Below are 18,334 nucleotides of genomic sequence, written 5' to 3'. Positions count from 1 at the left end.
AGAATATATTATTGTCTCAAAAGAAAAGTGTCAAATTACTACTGCTACTCCCTTTTCACATTGTTTCTTTGGCACCAAAATTAGTCATTATGTTTTCATAGCATTAAGTTTAGGTTTGTTATTATTTTCATTTATACAGCTACAGTCATTTGCAATTTTCCTGGTTTTCCTTGCCTCATTTTGCATTAGTTCCTTTAAATCGTCTTATGCTACTTTATTATTCAATCATGGTCATTGTTTCTAACACCACAGTAATATTTCACTACACTTATGTACAATTAGTTTAGACATTCTTCAGTCAATAAGTCTAATTCTTAAACAACAAGATATTTGACTTGAAGGGAAAACTATCTAGGATCAATTTTCATAGTAATTTATCCCTACTGAGAGACAGAGATTGCTCTACATGTAATAGCTATATATAAAAAAATTATAAAATTGTCCTTGTTTTTACAATGATAAAAGAAAACATTGGGAATTATCCAATCAAACAAAGCATGCAAGGATTTTTGTGGGGGTTTATTTGATGTCAAACAGTGAGAGCAAAATAACTTACTGGAAAATAAAGATAAAAGTTGAATGAGCCTACCACTTATGGAGAAAAGGGATATATTCACAGAACCAGTTCAGTTTTTCCCCTTCCATTTCTCCATTTGATGATGATAAAAACATACCATCAGCCATTTAGTTACCAAAAAATACGCATTTTTCCTGTGCACATACATCAGTCACTTTATGAACAAGAAAGGAAAAGTGGAAGTGAATCAAAGAAGAGAGAAAACTACACTGCAGTAGACAGGATGTGGATGAACCAAATCTTGTTTTCTAATTGTGAAGGTATTGTTTTCCCTGGGAGCATAGTTTTGAAGTAAAATTATAGGTTCTATATTAATAAATACCTCCTGTCTCCCACAGGAATACATCAATTGTATCTTCATCCTCCATTTTCAATTGTGCAGATGTGTCTGTTTCATTGATTGGTTGCCCATCAAATCAGAATCTGATCTGTCTCATTGATAAACCCTGTCATTCACAATAGGCTTTCATTAGTTTACAAAGAGGTGTGCATCTCTTAATTTTAAATTGCACCACCAACCCATCCTACCCTGCCACCTTCAAATTAATGTGGTCATTATTTTAAGCCTTGATTCCTTCCTTATGCTTTTTTGTTGGCCATGGTGAGTCCAGGAGTATCCTTAGTCACCATTTCACAAAAGAAGTGGAACAGAAGCAGGAACATGAAGTGGAGAAGGAGGAAGATAATGGTAGTGATGATGAGAAAGAAGAAAAAGAGGAGGAGGAGGAGGAAGAGGAGGAGGAGGAAGAAAAAGAGTAGTCCAAATCTTGATTACAAAAAGTACTATTATAAATGTTTTTGTATCTATAGGAATCTTTCTTTTTATTATTGATTTTCTTGGAGCATATGCTTAGTATTGGGGTCTCTGGTCTATAAATATGGATATATTAGTCAATTTCTTATCCTAACTCCACATAGCTTTCAGGAATTTATCAAAATACCAAATATATTTCAAATTGCTTTCCAAGAAAGGCCATTCCATTTTCTTTTTTAAAAAAATGGCCCCAAAGTACCACAGGATCAATTTCTTTTTGAGACATCAGGATGTGTTGTGGCACATCTAGCATGTCTTGTGCCCATATCTATGTTTCTCTTCAATCTTCTATTAATTTCCCAAGTTGGTCAAGCAGCCTCTAGAGGGCACCATTTTCAATTAACTTTCCATGAATTTAACTTCCCATACTGACCTATGGGGGCAAAAATTCTTCATGAATAAAAAGATGGTGTCAATTTCTTATAGAGTCCTGAAACATTTTCCCCTTGAATTTAATGAGAAAAATAATAGTGCCTTCTGTAAACTTCCAGGCTCTGGTAGTTCTGCAAACTCATAAATACTGACATTCTTCATGTCAAGGAATAACAGGTTATGTAACAAAATAGGAAACAAGAAACCAGAGAAAGATAATGATAATTAGACCAGCTCTATTTTAACATTTATCTAATAAGCATCTTAAATTTATAAATTAGAAGGTCACCATCTTAAATGAAAGAAATGGAATAATAATCATAATGAGGCTCCAAATTGCATTTTATACTTCAGTGATAATCCTACACAAATCAACCGTTACTAGCAATTACTGATAATTTATTTTTCTTAACAGCTTGAAAAAAATTGAAGAGAAATTAATGATTGAGAGCTTGATTTACCAGAAAAATAAATTAACTAAATTGTTTATATAGTACTAAGCAAGTCTGATATAAATCTTCCCAAGGACCATGATATAAATCTGCCCAAGCACTAGTTAGATTTTTGAACATTAGATTAAAAGGGAAATCCAACCAGTTTGAGGAATTCGAGATAACCAGAAAACTTTGTATAATGTAACTATTATCTCCGGATACATGCACCCTGTTTAAGTCATTGGATTCTTCCATAATTGAAATCCTTTCATGATCTCCCTGGGCCTCCAGGGAATCCCAGCTCCTATTACTGAGCCCCTACTATATGCTATCAGACATCTTTAATGTCAACTATTTGCATATCCAGAATTCAATCCGTTGCTCGATGCCAGATGCCAGATGCCATAATACCCTCTGTCAAAAATGTTTCTTTTCTTTTCTTCCTAAACCATATATAATTAATGATTGTTCCCCCCCCCCCCCCAATCTTAACAGCTCTCTTCTTAATTCATAGAGTTGGCAGTTGACTTTGGGACATGGGTAACTTTCCTCTAGAGCAAACCATGAAAATTTCCCTGGGACTAGACTCCAATTCAAAATTAAATGCTGTGACCTTCACTGCTTGGTCAAGCTACTTCTCTCTAATGCAATTTCTCTATCATCCTTAAGGACAGGCATTGTCACATAGTGGATAGAGAGCTTATCTCAGAGTAAAAAAGACCTTGGGTCACAAATCTCTTCTAATACATGATACTTTACAATCTCTCTAGAACAATAGAACCAAAGAAGGTATTTTTCTATAATGGTAGAAAAAATTACTCAACAAGAACTCCCAGCATAAATGAAATTGTAGACGTTGTCCTCCTCCAAGATATTTCGAAACTTAAAACATATTCTCATTTGTCTCATATTTACCTTTTAGGAACCTTAAGAGAATTGATGAGCTGATTCTATATAATAGGAGGAAAGCTAACTTGGAGTGGTGCCTTGGAAGTAGCAATAAAGAGGCGATGCTGAGACAGAATCCTCAACAGTTGGCTATTTATTGGATGTGGGTGCAAAGAATAGAGAACATCCAAGGATTAAGCTTTGATGATTGGGAAAATGGTGAGCTTCTTTGCTGTGAGCAAACATATGGGGATGATAATGGAAAAATGAGTATATTGAAGAGAATAATAAATTTAGTAACATATCCATGATTAATCATATTGGTTATTGTTAGAGCCAGCCCAAGAATGAAAATCATCTAACTTCATTGCTAGGACTCTTGCTACTATAAAAATGATTCTTTCCCAGTCAATTCGAGTTTAGTAAGTTAAAAAGCCATCAAATGTTTTGGGCCATTCAAGATGGAGGCTGTATGTGAAATAAAAGGAAACCATTCTTCAGCAACATGAGATATATATATATATATATATATATATATATATATATATATATATATATATATATATACACATATAAAATGACAATGAGCAGATGTAAGCATTCTTCTACCACTAATCAAGAAATAAAATGTTCTTTAACATTTATACAATGAAGGATGGATTTTCCCTGCATGCAAAATTCTTAAAAATCCCCTCCCAGGGAAAGTAATCCACATGTGCAAAAATGTTTGTGGCAGCCCTACTTGTAGTGGCAAGAAATTGGAAACTGAGTGGCTGCCCATCAGTTGGAAAATGGCTGAATAAGTTATGGTATATGAATGTTGTGGAATATTATTTTTCTATAAGAAACGATCAGCAGGATGGTTTTAGAGAGGCCTGAAGAGACTTATGTGAACTGATGCTAAGTGAAATGAGCAGAACCAGAACATTGCACATGGCGACATCAATATTATACAATGATCAATTCTGATAAACACGACTCTTTCCAACAACGAGATGATTGATGCCAGTTCCAATGATCTTGTGATGAAGAGAGCATCTAAAACCAGAGAGAGGACTGTGGGAACTGAACATAACATTCTCACTCTTAAAAGAAAAAAAAATCTCCTCCCTCAAAGAATAGTAGCCACCTGAAATTATCATAAGATTAAACATTGAAAGTAGTTGGGGGATGAGATCAGTCATGATAGTACTATAAACTTTTCATCCTTTTGCTGGTCAAAAACTCTAAAGCTGCCATCAAAGGAAAAAGCTTGAGAACACAAAGGATGGAAAGAAGGGAATTAGAGACTCAGCCTTCATGATAGTACTCCAGTTCAAGAACATTTTAATCAAAACTCTGAGACTCCCAATAATCTAGATTAGCTAATTTCAGCCTTCCTAGTGTTTCCCTCTTCCTACAAGAATAAAAGACTCAATATGACATCTCCTTTATCCAGCTACCCAATTCCTATTAAAGGTTTATCAACAAGAAGAAAGAAGGGTTCTCCTTACTCTCAGCACATCATATGTTGTAGGAGAAAGCATGGTACAATAAAAGAATTGGATTTGTTGTGATAGGATCTGAGTTCAATCTCCTAATCATGACCTATTTGGCCTTTAGCAAGTCATTCAACCATTCTGGGATTTATTTTTCTTTGATATAAAAGCCTTGGCCAATGCATTATTTTTGAGGCCCCTTCCAACTTGAAACCTATAATATTATAATACTCAGCATCACATATCCTTAAATTCCTCAATTCCAAAGAGCTCTAGCTTTTTCCTTCCTTCAACCACTCAGTGGACCCCATCATTCTTTTGAACTCTGCTATCTCCAAGATCCTGAAGTTTAAAATTCTTTCCTGACCCTAATCTCTCCTCTTTCCACCTCTTTTACAAAATCTGCTATTTGTCCTCATTCTCCAGTTCTTTACCCTCAAATGTCTCTATTCAGCCAGTTTATCACTTCTAATCTGCTTAGATTCCTGCCCTGTTGTCACACTACCAATCCCAAATACAGAGTAATTCCTATCATCTAATTTCTCCCATGCTGCTCTTGGGCTCCTAAACAGTGCTGGAGAAAGTTATGAAACTAAGCAGATTTCATTTCTTCTAAGTCTATGTTGCATAAACTCATTAGAACTATTACTACTACTCAGCAAAAAAAAATTTTTTTTGATTTAGCAATTAAAAGCCCCTGTCACATTTCCTATAGTGACTGTCCAAAATTCTCTTTTTCCTTCTCAAACCTCCAACCCAATTTCTGCCTCTAACATTCTCTTTTTTTTAATTAAGTAATTTAACATAAATTTGTTCAACAATAAATAAGTAAATACATTTCAAAATTAGGAAGAGGACATAAAGTTCATAATATTGAATAATGCAGATACAAACAAATTATTGGGCCAGACCAATTAAAAAAATGCCTCTCAAATACTGGTTCTTTCCATTTGTGTTTATCTTTGCCAATTTATAGGTTTTCAAATGATCATATGTAATGTGTCATTTTGAAAATTATTGTTTATGTCTTTTGTTGTTGTTGAGACAATTGAAGTAAAGTGACTTGCCCAGGGTCACACAGCTAGGAAGTGTTAAGTGTCTGAGGTCACATTTGAACTCAGTTCCTCCTAACTTCAGGACTGGTACTCAATTACTGCACCACCTAGCTGCCCCTGTTTATGTCTTTTTTGACTACCTCATGAATGGCATTTGGTGTCATATACTTGTGCCAGTTCAGTTTATATCTTTAATATCATATTTTTATACCTTTGAAATGTAATACAAATACTTTTCTACTCTACTCTTTTTGTTTATTCTTTTTTATTTTATTTGGATAGGAGTTTTTAAAATTTTATTCAATTACAATTATGTATTTTATCTTTTGCTTATCTCTTCAATTTTTTGTTTGGTTAAGAACCCTAAAGATAACTATGAAAGGTACTGCTTGTTGCTTTCAATAATTTTTATGACATGATCTTTTATATTTATGTCTCATATTCACTTTCAGTTTATTATATATGGATTGTAAGATATTTCCACACAATACTATTTTGAGGAGAGAAAGTTTAGAATCAGAAAACCTGGGTTCAAATTATGCCTTTTTCATTTACTACTTGTCTCTCCCTGGGAAAGTCAGTTAATCATTCAAGTCAGCAGCTTCCTTATATATAAATAAAGGCGTAGGGTTAAGAGCAATGCATTTGGCCTGCTAATAAGAAGACAAATCTCCTCAATTATTATTTTGTTTCTGGATCATTTTTTTCTCTTCAACGTCAAATGACTTTTCCACTAGATATGACAGAATTAAGGGAGATTAAGAATAGCAAAAATTATCTCACATGAAAGAGGAGCATAAGGAAGATTTTTACATTGCAGGGAGAAGTGGTAGGATGGTAAATGGAAAACAATTAATAAAAAATCTATCTTACTCAACATGGAAGTAGGATGGGGAAGGGCCAGGACAAAGAGTGTGAGGAATTAAAAGGGAAATTAGATTAAAGGAGGCAAAACAGACTTTTGAGAAGAGAACCCAGTTTAAAAAAAAAAATAAAAAGAAAGAAAATAAGATTAAGGAAATACATAATTAGCAATCATAATTATAAAGTTAAGGTGATAAGTAGAATTTTAGAAAGTGAAATATGCAACAGTTTTGGAGAATGTTGAAGAAAGATTATACCTTTTTACTAGGCTGTACATAATATCTTCACAAAAACTGAACACGGATTAGGGTAAAAACCTCACAAACAAATGCATAAAAGTAGAAACATTGAATTAATCCTTTTCAGGCTATAATGCAATGGAAATTGAAGTCAATAAAGGTTCTTTGAAACATGGATTAAAATTAATTAGAAACTAAATAATCTAATCCTTAATGGATGATTAGGTTTAAAAAAACATTGAAGAAACAATCAAATTCCATTAAAGATAATGACAACAAAGAAATAACATACAAAAATTTGTGAGATGTAGTCAAAGAGGTACTTGAGGGGAAATGTACATCTCTTTACTTAAATCAATAAGAGAGAAAGAGCAAATCAATGAATTGGGCATGCAAATTAAAAAGAAATTTTAAAAGAACAATTTAATAATCCCCAATCAAACACCAAACTAGAAATCCTGAAAATCAAAGGAGTTAATAATAAAATTGAAAGCTGAAAAATAAACACTCAACTAATAAGTAAACTAGATCTGACTTTATGTGAACAATTGATTAATTTGATTTTTTTAAATAAAAAACTCCATATCAAAAATTAGAATTGTGAATGAATACTGAAAGATGAAATTAAAACAATTATTAAAAGTTATTTTATTAATAACATGCAAATAAAATTAACAACCCAAGTGAAATGGATAAATATTTCCCCAAAATTGAAAATTTCCCAGATTAACAGAAGAAAAAATTGAATGCCTAATTAATCCTATTTTAGGAAAATAAATTAAACAATCCATAAACCAGCTTCTTAAGGAAAAAGATCCAAGTACTTATAAGTGAATATCAAACATTTATAGAACAAGTAATTCATATACTATATAAGCTATTTTAAAAATAAGTAAACAAGAAATCCAACTGTTGCAAACTGAACCAACAATTCTAGAGAACAATTTGGAGCTATGTGCAAAGGGCTGTAAAATTGCCTGCATCCTCTGATCCAGGTGTGTATCCCAGAAAGATCCCAAAAAGAGGAAAAAGGACTTATTTGTACAAAAATATTTGTAGCACTTCTTTTTGTGGTAGCAAAGACTTGGACATTGAGGAGGTACACAAAGATTGTAGAATTGCTGGACAAGATGCAATATTGTGATTGTAATGAAATATCATAGTGCTATAAAAAAATAATGACCAGAATGATTTCAGAAATTTTGGAAACTGATACAAAGTGAAGTGAGCAGAACCAAAGGATAATTGTACACAGTATCAGCAATATTGCATGATGATCAACTATGAATGACTTAGCTATTCTCAGCAATATGTTGATCCAAAAAAATTCCAAAGGACTCATTATGAAAAACACTGTTCACATCTAGATAAATAAATGATGCAGTCTGAATGCAGATTGGAGAATATTATTTTTCACTTTCTTAATTTTTTCATGTTTTTTTTTTCTTTTGGTCTCTTTCTTTTTTCACAAGACGAATATGGAAATATATTTTACATGTTTCCACATGTATACCATGTCAAATTGTTTACCATTTTAGGAAAGGGAAAAGAAAAAGATGGTTAAAAAAAAATAGAACTCAAATTGTCTTTACATATCATTGGAGAAAATAAAATACTATTTAAAAAGAGATCCTACCAAATTCCTTCTAGGACCCAAATATGGTTTTGATATCTGAAATGGAAGAACAAAAACAGAAGAAAAAAAATAAACCATTTTCACCAATTAATATTGATGCAAAAAGTCTAAATAAAATACCAAATATATTGCTTTTTCAGCAGTATATCACAAAGATGCCACACTATAACTAGGTTGGATTTATAGCAGGAATGCAAAACTGACTCAGTATTAGGAAAACTATAAGCATATTGATCATTTCAATAACAAAACCAAAAATATTAATAAATCCAAAAAATATTTTTATAAAATATAACTACCATTCCTATTAAACTTACTAGCATTCATTAAAATAAACATTTTCATTATTTTTGTTACTCATCTGATTATGCTAATGATTTTTAAAAGACATGATCTGTTTTATGACTTAACAGCTTTTCAAAAATATTTACACAAACAGAATTAAGTGAATTGTGCAGGGTCATATAGCTTAATAAGTGTTTGATCCTGGATTTGAACTCATAAAAGTGAGTCTTCCTGATTCCAAACCCAGAGTTCTATTCACTGTACCACCTAACTTCCCACATTATACAAATATTACAATAAGTATCATAATATTGTGATTGTGGTGCCTTCTTCTCAACAGAACCCCCATTTAGATAGTTTTTCTTTCTTTTTTTTTTTTTTCTTTTCCCCCATTCTAGTGGACATAAGATTATGGCTATGTTGGTATGTATTTCTCGAATTGTATGGAAATCCATTAATCTTTTCATGTAGTAATTAAGAATTTATATCTTTAGAAAATGGCTCCATTAGGGAATGTGTATTTGAAATGGACTGACATGAGATAGACAGCTCTGACCAGATTATTCAGTTTAAAGCATCATTTATTAGCCAGCCGGCGACTGACCCCCACTAGACAGGCTAGTAGAGATCAACCCTGAACCTTTAGTGAGGTACACTTTTAAGCCCATTTGCCACATCCAGGTACAGCCTTACAGTTACAAATTTTGGGAATCACTGACATAGTTTCACGTTTACAATGGGGAACTGTCTGGACGAGAGTGAGCACACAACGGAACCTGTCAGCATGTTTTGCAATGATGTCTTGACTCTATTAGACAGACACTTCTCGGAAAGTTTGGGGTCTCATGAACCAGGGGATGGGGCCCAGTCTGAACATAATACTTCCCTTAATTTAGTTTAAGCACCATTTTCCTATAAGCCTGAGGCCCTTTGACCCAGGGATGAGGGGGCCAGTCTTTGTCCATTTCATATTAATTACATAGGCATACACACATATGTTCATATAGTGTCTAGGTATCTGACTTTTATCTGATATGTTTGCCATAATGGTATCAACTACTTGCTTTTTTTAATTGTAAAGGTTACTTCATTTTGTTTAGCAAAATCTTTTTTTTCCCTTGTATAATTAAGTGTATTGTTTTTTTGATTCAAAAAAATTATTACTTTTGTTACCAAAAACTTCCTTTCTTAATAGTTAAAATATGTGTTTATATTCATGTGGGTGTGTATAAATGTTTTCCAGCCCTCCCTCTATTGTTGCTTCAAATAGTCAGAAACAATCTAGAGTTTTTCTTGAATTTCTCTGATTTCTTATCATGCCTACAAAACTCTAGCCATTAGTTGTGGGGAATAAGCTTGCTATGTAAAATGTAATTCAAATACCAATTATCCCTAGGAAAGCAGAGTTTCATGTCCAAAAAGACATACCCTTCTCTTCTGTCACCCCTTAAACACTTATAGGTGTGGTTCCTTCATCACTCCTCACTTAATGTCTTTCAAATTCCAGTCCAGAGGTCTCAGCTCTGTTGTTATTCACCCTCATTGCTGATATCCAAAGTGTAAATATTTACACTGAAAATTTATCAGCCAACTTTCACCAGTTGAAGCTGGTTACAACACATCTCTACCTTTACCTACCAATATGGTCTGTTTACCCTCAACCTCAAATATTCAGATGGTTCTATGGTCTCATTTGTTGACATTCTCTTCTATTATGCAGATTGCAGTTTTACCTGCCCATCTTGTGTACTTATTGTCCATGTCCTCCCAGAAGTTCTCAGGATTCAGCCCAAGTAGTCTTCCTTTCTTACTCATAATACCCTGAGACTATTCCACCTCCTCATTCTTCAGATATCTCTCAAAATTATACTTAGATAATGTCATTCCCCTGGGTCATTTATGGGACAGCCTTTGCTCAAGAGTCTTCCTACATTTTAAAATAAACTACAAACTCCTTTTTCCTGGCTTTGCAGATACTTCACAGACTGGTTCCAATTAATCTTCCCCACCATATTTCAACCATCCTGCTTTATGAAAACCTATATTACAATCAAATTATTACAACTAAAATTACATCTTATTCTAATCACCTAACCACCACTCTGTCTAGTGTAGTACAGTAAATTTTAACAGGAAATGATTGCAAATGGGAATTGGGAAGTCACATACAAACCATCCCAAAGATCAAAGGAGCATAATTTACAAATTGTTTCTTATGTTAACCAAAATTCATATTCTTGTAATATGTGATTAATCAGAAGAAACCATTTAGATGATACTTGTCAAAGTTCTGAAGCTACATTTATCATATCCAGACAAAATCTAGACCCCCACAGCTCCAGACAGACCAGCAAAACATCAAAAAGATCCTGATGACTTTGAGATGACTACTTTGAAGTTTTACTGATAGTTTTAAAATGGATTAAATATCTTAACCCCAACATAACACAGATAGAAATTTGTCTGTTCCCCCCAATCCCGCCAAAAAAACTTAAGGAGACTTCAATGCCTGCCCCTACCATCTCCAGCTCTCTTCTATCTCCCCTCAGTCCATGTTGCCAAGTGATCCCCACTTTAAGTCATGGTTACATGACTATCTCTCTCTCTCTCTTCTCATTCTTTTCCCCACACTGCCTCCTGTCATTATGTTTTTTCCTATATTCATGCTGCCATCTGCCTCTGCTCCCTTTTTACTGCTTCTCTATATAGTCTTTTAGATCCCATATCCTTTGTGCTTAATTAAAATGTAATTACCTCTCCATTTCCTGGAGATTACCCAAAGAACTGGGCATACCTATCCCTATTTTATAACTTCATAAATTATTTATCAATTCAGACTTTCTGTGTTCATTTAAGCTATCCCCCCATCCTTGGAATGCACCATCTCTATACTCCTGCCTATTGAATCATTCTCTTCCTTCAAGGCTCAGCTGAAGTGTTGCTTCCTCCTTGAAGGTTCCCCAATCCAACCCATTCCCATATGAAAATGCTCCTTCCATTTTTCTTATGATGATTTTTTTTCTGGATTACTCTTTCCTGCTTATAATTTACCTGTATTTAATACTTTATATTGTGTGTTTATCATATCCCTCCTATTAGAAAAGGATTTGAAGAGAGGAACTATTGATTTTCAACTTTGTATCCCAAGTGCCTTACACAAAGCAGCCATTAAATCAAAGTGTGTTGAATTGCAAGATTGAATCCATCAACTTTCTCTTGTCTCTTCTTCCTTTTACCAGCAAACTAGGTGTCCACCCCTGAATTTCCTATTTCCTCCCCCCATTTATTCTTCAACCTTTCACAATCTGGAATCTGGCCACACTATTCTACTAAAAGTACTCTCTCAAAGGTTACTAATCACCTTCTGTTTAGTAAACACAATGTTCTTTCTTGATCTTCATATGCCTTGACCTTTCTGAAGTATTCAATGCTATTGATGAACTGCCTTCTTTCCCTCTTTCACTATTGTTTCTTCATTTTGGTCTGTGGATCCTCTTGCCACTCTCTTAAATAAGTTTTTATCTGTTTCCCTCTTCTCTGTACATTCTTGGCAAATTTAGCCATTCCCATAGTCAGTATTATGCAAATGATTTCCATATTCTTTCTTGAGATTTAGACCTCATGATTCTTCACACGCACCTTAAATTCAACATTTTTGAAAACAAATTCATTTTCCCTCCTTTGAAGGCTGTTCTTCCACCTAACTTTCCTCTTCCTTTAAAACAAAGAAGAAGGTTTGGGTTTCTTTGATCTCTGTCTTTTGATAATACATCAAAACCTCAGCAAATCACTGATTCTTGATGTCCTAGGCCAGTAGCATCAAACTCAAGTAGAAATGGGCCACTAAACTATACATGAGGATACTTGCTTGGCTATATAATGACTTAGTTTTAAAATGTAATATTATCTATGTTTTATTATATCATTATTTATTTTGTTAAACCCTTCCCAATTATACTTTACATTTTAAATTACAATTTATATCTGCTTGGGGCTACATTCAGGAGTATTGAAGGCCTTTTTTCCTATCTTGCAGAGACAGTGCTAATTTGCATTTCCACAGGGACTTTCTCTATCTAGAAATTCCCTTTACCAATAAACCCCAAGTCCCTATCCCTATTTTTTGCATTTTGTATTTATATTACCTCATTTCACAATTTATTCTTCCCGCCTACTCTTCCTAGGGAGCCCTCTTTTATAATAAAGAATTTTTTAAAGTCTATAAAAAACATTCAGCAATTTTGTTGTTCAGTCATATGCAACTCTTCATGACCCTGTGGATCATATTGTCCATGGAGTTTTCTTGGCAAAGATACTGGATAGTTTACCATTTCTTTCTCCAGTGGATTGAAACAGAAGTTAAATGGTTTGCCCAGGAACCAACAGGTAGTAAGAGTCTGAAGCCATATTTGAACTGAGGTTTTCTTGACTCCAAGCCCAATGATCCACTGAGTGATCAATATTCAGCAAAATTAACCATTATATCAAGTCTGACATAATATGCAGTGAAATATACCTATACCCCCTACCTCTTAAAAGAAGGACATTTTCTCATATACCTTCTTTAAGATCAGATTAAATTATTACAATTTCATAGTATTGAATCAAATGATTGTAATTAAGTGTTTATATGTATGCAAAGTTTTTCCAGTTCTGCTTACTTCTCTTTACATCAATTAAAAGAAGTACTCCTGTGCTTCTTTGAATCATCATATTCACCATTTCTTCAAGCCTAAGAACATTCCATCACACTCATAAGCTACAAATCACTTAACCACTTACCAACGAATATCTACTTTATTTCCAGTTCTCTGCTACTACAACAGTTGCTGCTAGAAATATTTGGGGATACATTAGACATTTCTTTTTATTACCAACTTTATTGGGATTTCTCATTCATAGAACATCTATATTTTAGTCACTTTCTTCACCTAACTACAAATTGATTTCCAGAATGGGTACACTAATTCAAAGTTCAACCAACAGTCCATTAATGGGCAGTGGGAATTGAATGAACATTGACTCCATCTTATGATTCAATTCTGAAGCTTAGTTCTCTCTCTTTTCAATTATGGGTCCAGTACAATTTCAGTTTTGTGAGAAAACTTTATTCAGCCATAAAAATGGTATTGTAAAATTTGAAACTAGCCTTGTATGGCAGACTATCTCTACCTAGTGCTTAGAAACACTTCATTAAGAACCTAGGTTATGCTGACCAGAAACCCAGTCCTATATCTCAATATTGATGCAAAGATATTTGTCACAGTTATATACTATAAGCAACATATATTTCTTATCTGGAAACTATACCTGTAATGGTCAATCAGTTACTGTTTCCATGTTTTTTTGATTAAACACAGATACATGGGGGGATTGGGCCCCCTCTTTTTCTAATTCAGGGAACTATATCTCTTTACTTATCCCTTCCCTACTTGGGAAGTCCTTAATCTTTCCTCCAATTAAAAATCAGAATACCTTATCTTGTATTCTGGTTTATATTCTCTTGTTTCCTTTTAATAGACAAAAATCTGTCAGAGTCCAGTGGCAAGCTAAGGAGGTCTGGTTCTGATTTGCTTTGTAAGCGGTATGCATTGCTTAATAAATTCTTATGCTTGGAAGCTCAAACCTTTGTTTCCTCAGTCATTTCAATCAATCTAAATGTCAGTTTCTGTCCTTTCAGTACTCACCAATCTCATTTTTAGTATCTTTGTCAGTTTGCTGGGTGTAATATGAAATGTAAATTGTTTTGATTTGCATATTTTAGAGCATTATTTCTTAATCAATTCCAATTCTTCTCTTGAGAATTGCTTGCAAAGTTTTTGTTCATAGTCTTTGTCCACTCACCTATTGGAGATCCAGACTTTAGGTCTTGTATAGTATTTGGATGTGTATATATTATATACGTATAATGTATACATACATATATATGAGTACATATATGTGTTATGTATGTGTATATATACATACATATATACATATTAGACATCAGAACAATATCCAAGAAATTTTATAAAAAAGAATTTTTTTTCCCCCCAGTCAACTTGTTTCTTTCTTTTTCTTGTGGCATGTTTTATTCATGACAAAGTTTTTCAATTTCATTTCATTGAAATGATCTATTTTCTTTGATAATCACCTCTGTCCTTTGGTTTAGAAGTCATTCCTCAGCCATAGAAATAAAAAATATATACTGTATATGTGTGTATGTATATGCTGTATATACAATCGCATTGTATACTGTAAAAAGTATATAACCAACTTGCAATTTTTATGATATTGACTTTAAAATTAAAGTCATACATTTACTTGAATGTATTATGATATCAGGTGAAGAAATTGGTCCAAATTTAATATATGCCAGACCACATCACAATTTTTCCAGAAATTCTTGTTAAAGAGGAAGCTTTTCCTAAGTAGCTGAAGTTTTCAGGTTTCCCAGACTTTGAGCTGAGTTCATATTTCTATCTATTATTTCCTTTTCTAATGTATTTCAGTGCTCTAATTTTTTATTTTTTTAATTAGTCCCAAGCAGTTTTAATTTTTTTTTTTTTTTAGTAGAACCACTATTCACCACTGGTGCAAACCTTGGATTCCATCTTTGACTCTTACCTCCTATCACATACAATTGGCTGCCATTTCCTCTTATTTCCAAACTAGATTTTGTCTTTGTCCCCTTTTCTCCATTTGTTAATCTTCAAACCAGGGTGCCAGTCATCATCTCCTTCCATTATGTCCCATTGAGAGACATGGGACAATATAGATTGAAAGCTTCAAAAATCATATCTAAGAAGCTTTTTGCCCCATGTCAAAGAGTTCTGTATGTTTCACCCTATCATTCCAGTAGGCATTCAGAGTCTCTTCTGCCGTCTTTCTCACCTTACCCCCAACACTCCTATGGCATGCTTTTCTTAATACCCTGATAACTACACATTTATCTATACTTCATTTCCAACCATTTCATTATATGATCCACTTTATGAATGTACAACAATCTATAATATTAAGTTGGCCCAATATTGAAGGATACAATGGAAGCTACATCCAAAACATAACCTTTATTAAGCATCCTAGCTGGGGTTTCTTTTCTTAAGTTGCCCCCCTCTTTTATTCAACACTAATACCCTTTATTTATCCAAATTAGTAACAGCCTTGTAATTTAGGCAAGTTATGCCAGCTTGCAGGTGCATCCTCAGTATGTCTTAAAAAATAATGCTAACAAAGTTACTCTAAGTACTATTGAGAGCCTTCTACTTCTTAAGATTTAGGGAAATAGACCAACCTCACAACACTTTCACTGCCACTATTTTGCCCCAGAACTTCATTATTTCTTATCTTGATCATTAAAATAACCTCCTAACTAGGGCAATTTGGAACTGTGCCTAAAAAGTTATCAAAATGTGCATATCCTTTGATCCAGCAGTGTTACTACTGGGCTTATATCCCAAAGAAATACTAAAGAAAGGAAAGGGACCTGTATGTGCCAAAATGTTTGTGGCAGCCCTTTTTGTAGTGGCTAGAAACTGGAAAATGAATGGATGCCCATCAATTGGAGAAGAGTTGGGTAAATTATGGTATATGAATGTTATGGAATATTATTGTTCTGTAAGAAATGACCAGGAGGAGGAATACAGAGAGGCTTAGAGAGACTTGCATGAACTGATGCTGAGTGAAATGAGCAGAACCAGAAGATCACTATACACTTCAACAATGATACTGTATGAGGATGTATTCTGATGGAAGTGGATATCTTCACATAAAGAAGATCTAATTGATCAATGATGGGCAGAATCAGCTACACCCAGAGAAGGAACACTAGGAAAGGTGTGTAAAATGTTTGCACTATTGTCTTTCTACCCAGGTTACTTATATCTTCAGAATCCAATTCTTACCATGCAACAAGAAATTTGGTTTTACACACATACATTATATCTAGAATATACTATAACACATTTATTATATATGGGATTGCTTGTCATCTAAGGGAGGGAGTAGAGGGAGGGAGGGGAAAATTTGGAAAAGTGAATATAAGGGATAATGTTGTAAAAAAATTATCTATGCATATGTACTGTCAAAAAATTATAATTATAAAATTAATAAATTAAAAATAACCTCCTAACTAACTAATGTAAATATCCTGCTTCCAATATCACTACCTTTTAATCTATTCATCATTCCAACACACAGATTAGAACATTCTATTCCTCTACTTAAAATAATTCAGTGGCCCCTACTAACTATTCTTTATTCTAGCATTCAAAGCTGTCTACAGTCGCTTCCTTTTTTTATCCCTTCCAATTTATATAGTTTGTTTTTCCCAGTATACGTCATATTTTGTTTTGTTTGTTTCTTTGCATTTGGTGATACCATTCTCCATATCTCAAATGCCCATGTTTCCTGTCTATTCTCTAATTAAGATATTTTAACCAACCTTTAAGCTTATACTCAAATGTTTTCTCCTCCATCCCCACCCTATCACCCAATCAGAAATGATTTTTTTTGCCTATTGGATTTTACATAGAATTATGTTCATGTCTATCTTGTGCATTTCTGTTTTATTTTTTATTTCAATTATATCTACCCATTTCTTGTCTCATCCTTATTGTCCTTCCAGATTATAATTCATCTCCTATGTAATCTTCTCTTTCTCCTTCCCTCAAATTTAGGTCATCTATATTTTTCCCTGAATGGAAGATTAGAAAACCCTACCTTCACCAGAAGCACTCATCCCTTACCTGTTTCACTACTCCCCCCCACCTCCTGAAATCACCAGACTGCTCACATGGATTGAATGAATTGGGAGTCATCAATTCTTTTACTTCCAATGACATGGAGGAACAATAGTCCTTACCATTTGTCTGGCTGCTTCTTTCCAAGGTCAGCTGCCTTAGTCAAACTGAGACCTGTTAAAGATCTTACTTTATAAAGGTCATGGTCTCCCACTACATCCAGAGCCATCTCTAGTTACTCTGATTTATATCAGGCCATTGGCCCCATATGGCTCCGGAAGAGAAAGTGATACAGGAGACTTTGCCCAGCCCTCCCTTATTTAAATCCAATTCCCTTGTAAGCCATGACATCACCTCCCTGATATCATTAGTCTTCCAGGAGAATGAAGGACAAACAACAATAATAATTCTCTCAGTGTCCTTCAAGCCTTCTCACCTGCCCAGCAGAGTCCCAACACTGGCATCTAACTTACTGATATGACCCAAAGAACCTTGGATCTTCCTATCTGACCCTCCACAGAGCTCTTTGGGACGTTCAGAGCTCCCTGCAAATCAGTTTGCCTTTGTTGTCTTCCCCCATTAAAGTGTGAACTGCCTGTGAGCAGGGACTATTTAGCTTTTTCTAAATGTATCCTCAGTGATGAGTAGTGTCTACAGTAAAAACTCCTCAAATGTTTGATCATCATTCACATGAGCATCTATCAGGGTATTTTGCATAGAACAGGTGTTAAGTAAATATTGGTCAAATTGAGAAGAAAGATTTTCTTTGGGGGATTTGAAATACAGTAGGTGATGTTACAGAAGCAGCTGTTCCTTCCTAATTGTGTTTTATGCCATGATTAGTGAATATTCCCCAGTTGCTGTCTTGACAACAGCAGGGAGAAATTAAGAGCATTCTGGGTGGTTCTGAGGCAGACCAATTCATATGAAAATGTGGGCAATCTACAAAACTGGTAATCCATAACCTCC

General features: G+C 34.0%; 1 pseudogene; it reads right to left on the bottom strand.

Annotated features, from left to right (window-relative positions):
- Nucleotides 1-888: 888 nt before the first annotated feature.
- Nucleotides 889-17,594, bottom strand: LOC141551394 (small ubiquitin-related modifier 2-like; annotated as a pseudogene).
- Between the last annotated feature and the right edge of the window lie 740 nt (nucleotides 17,595-18,334).

The sequence above is a fragment of the Sminthopsis crassicaudata genome, chromosome 1, assembly GCF_048593235.1.
Source record: "Sminthopsis crassicaudata isolate SCR6 chromosome 1, ASM4859323v1, whole genome shotgun sequence".
In the NCBI taxonomy this organism is placed as follows: domain Eukaryota; kingdom Metazoa; phylum Chordata; class Mammalia; order Dasyuromorphia; family Dasyuridae; genus Sminthopsis; species Sminthopsis crassicaudata.
The sequence above is the reverse complement of the archived record's forward strand: the minus strand, read 5'-3'. Positions and strand labels throughout refer to the sequence as shown.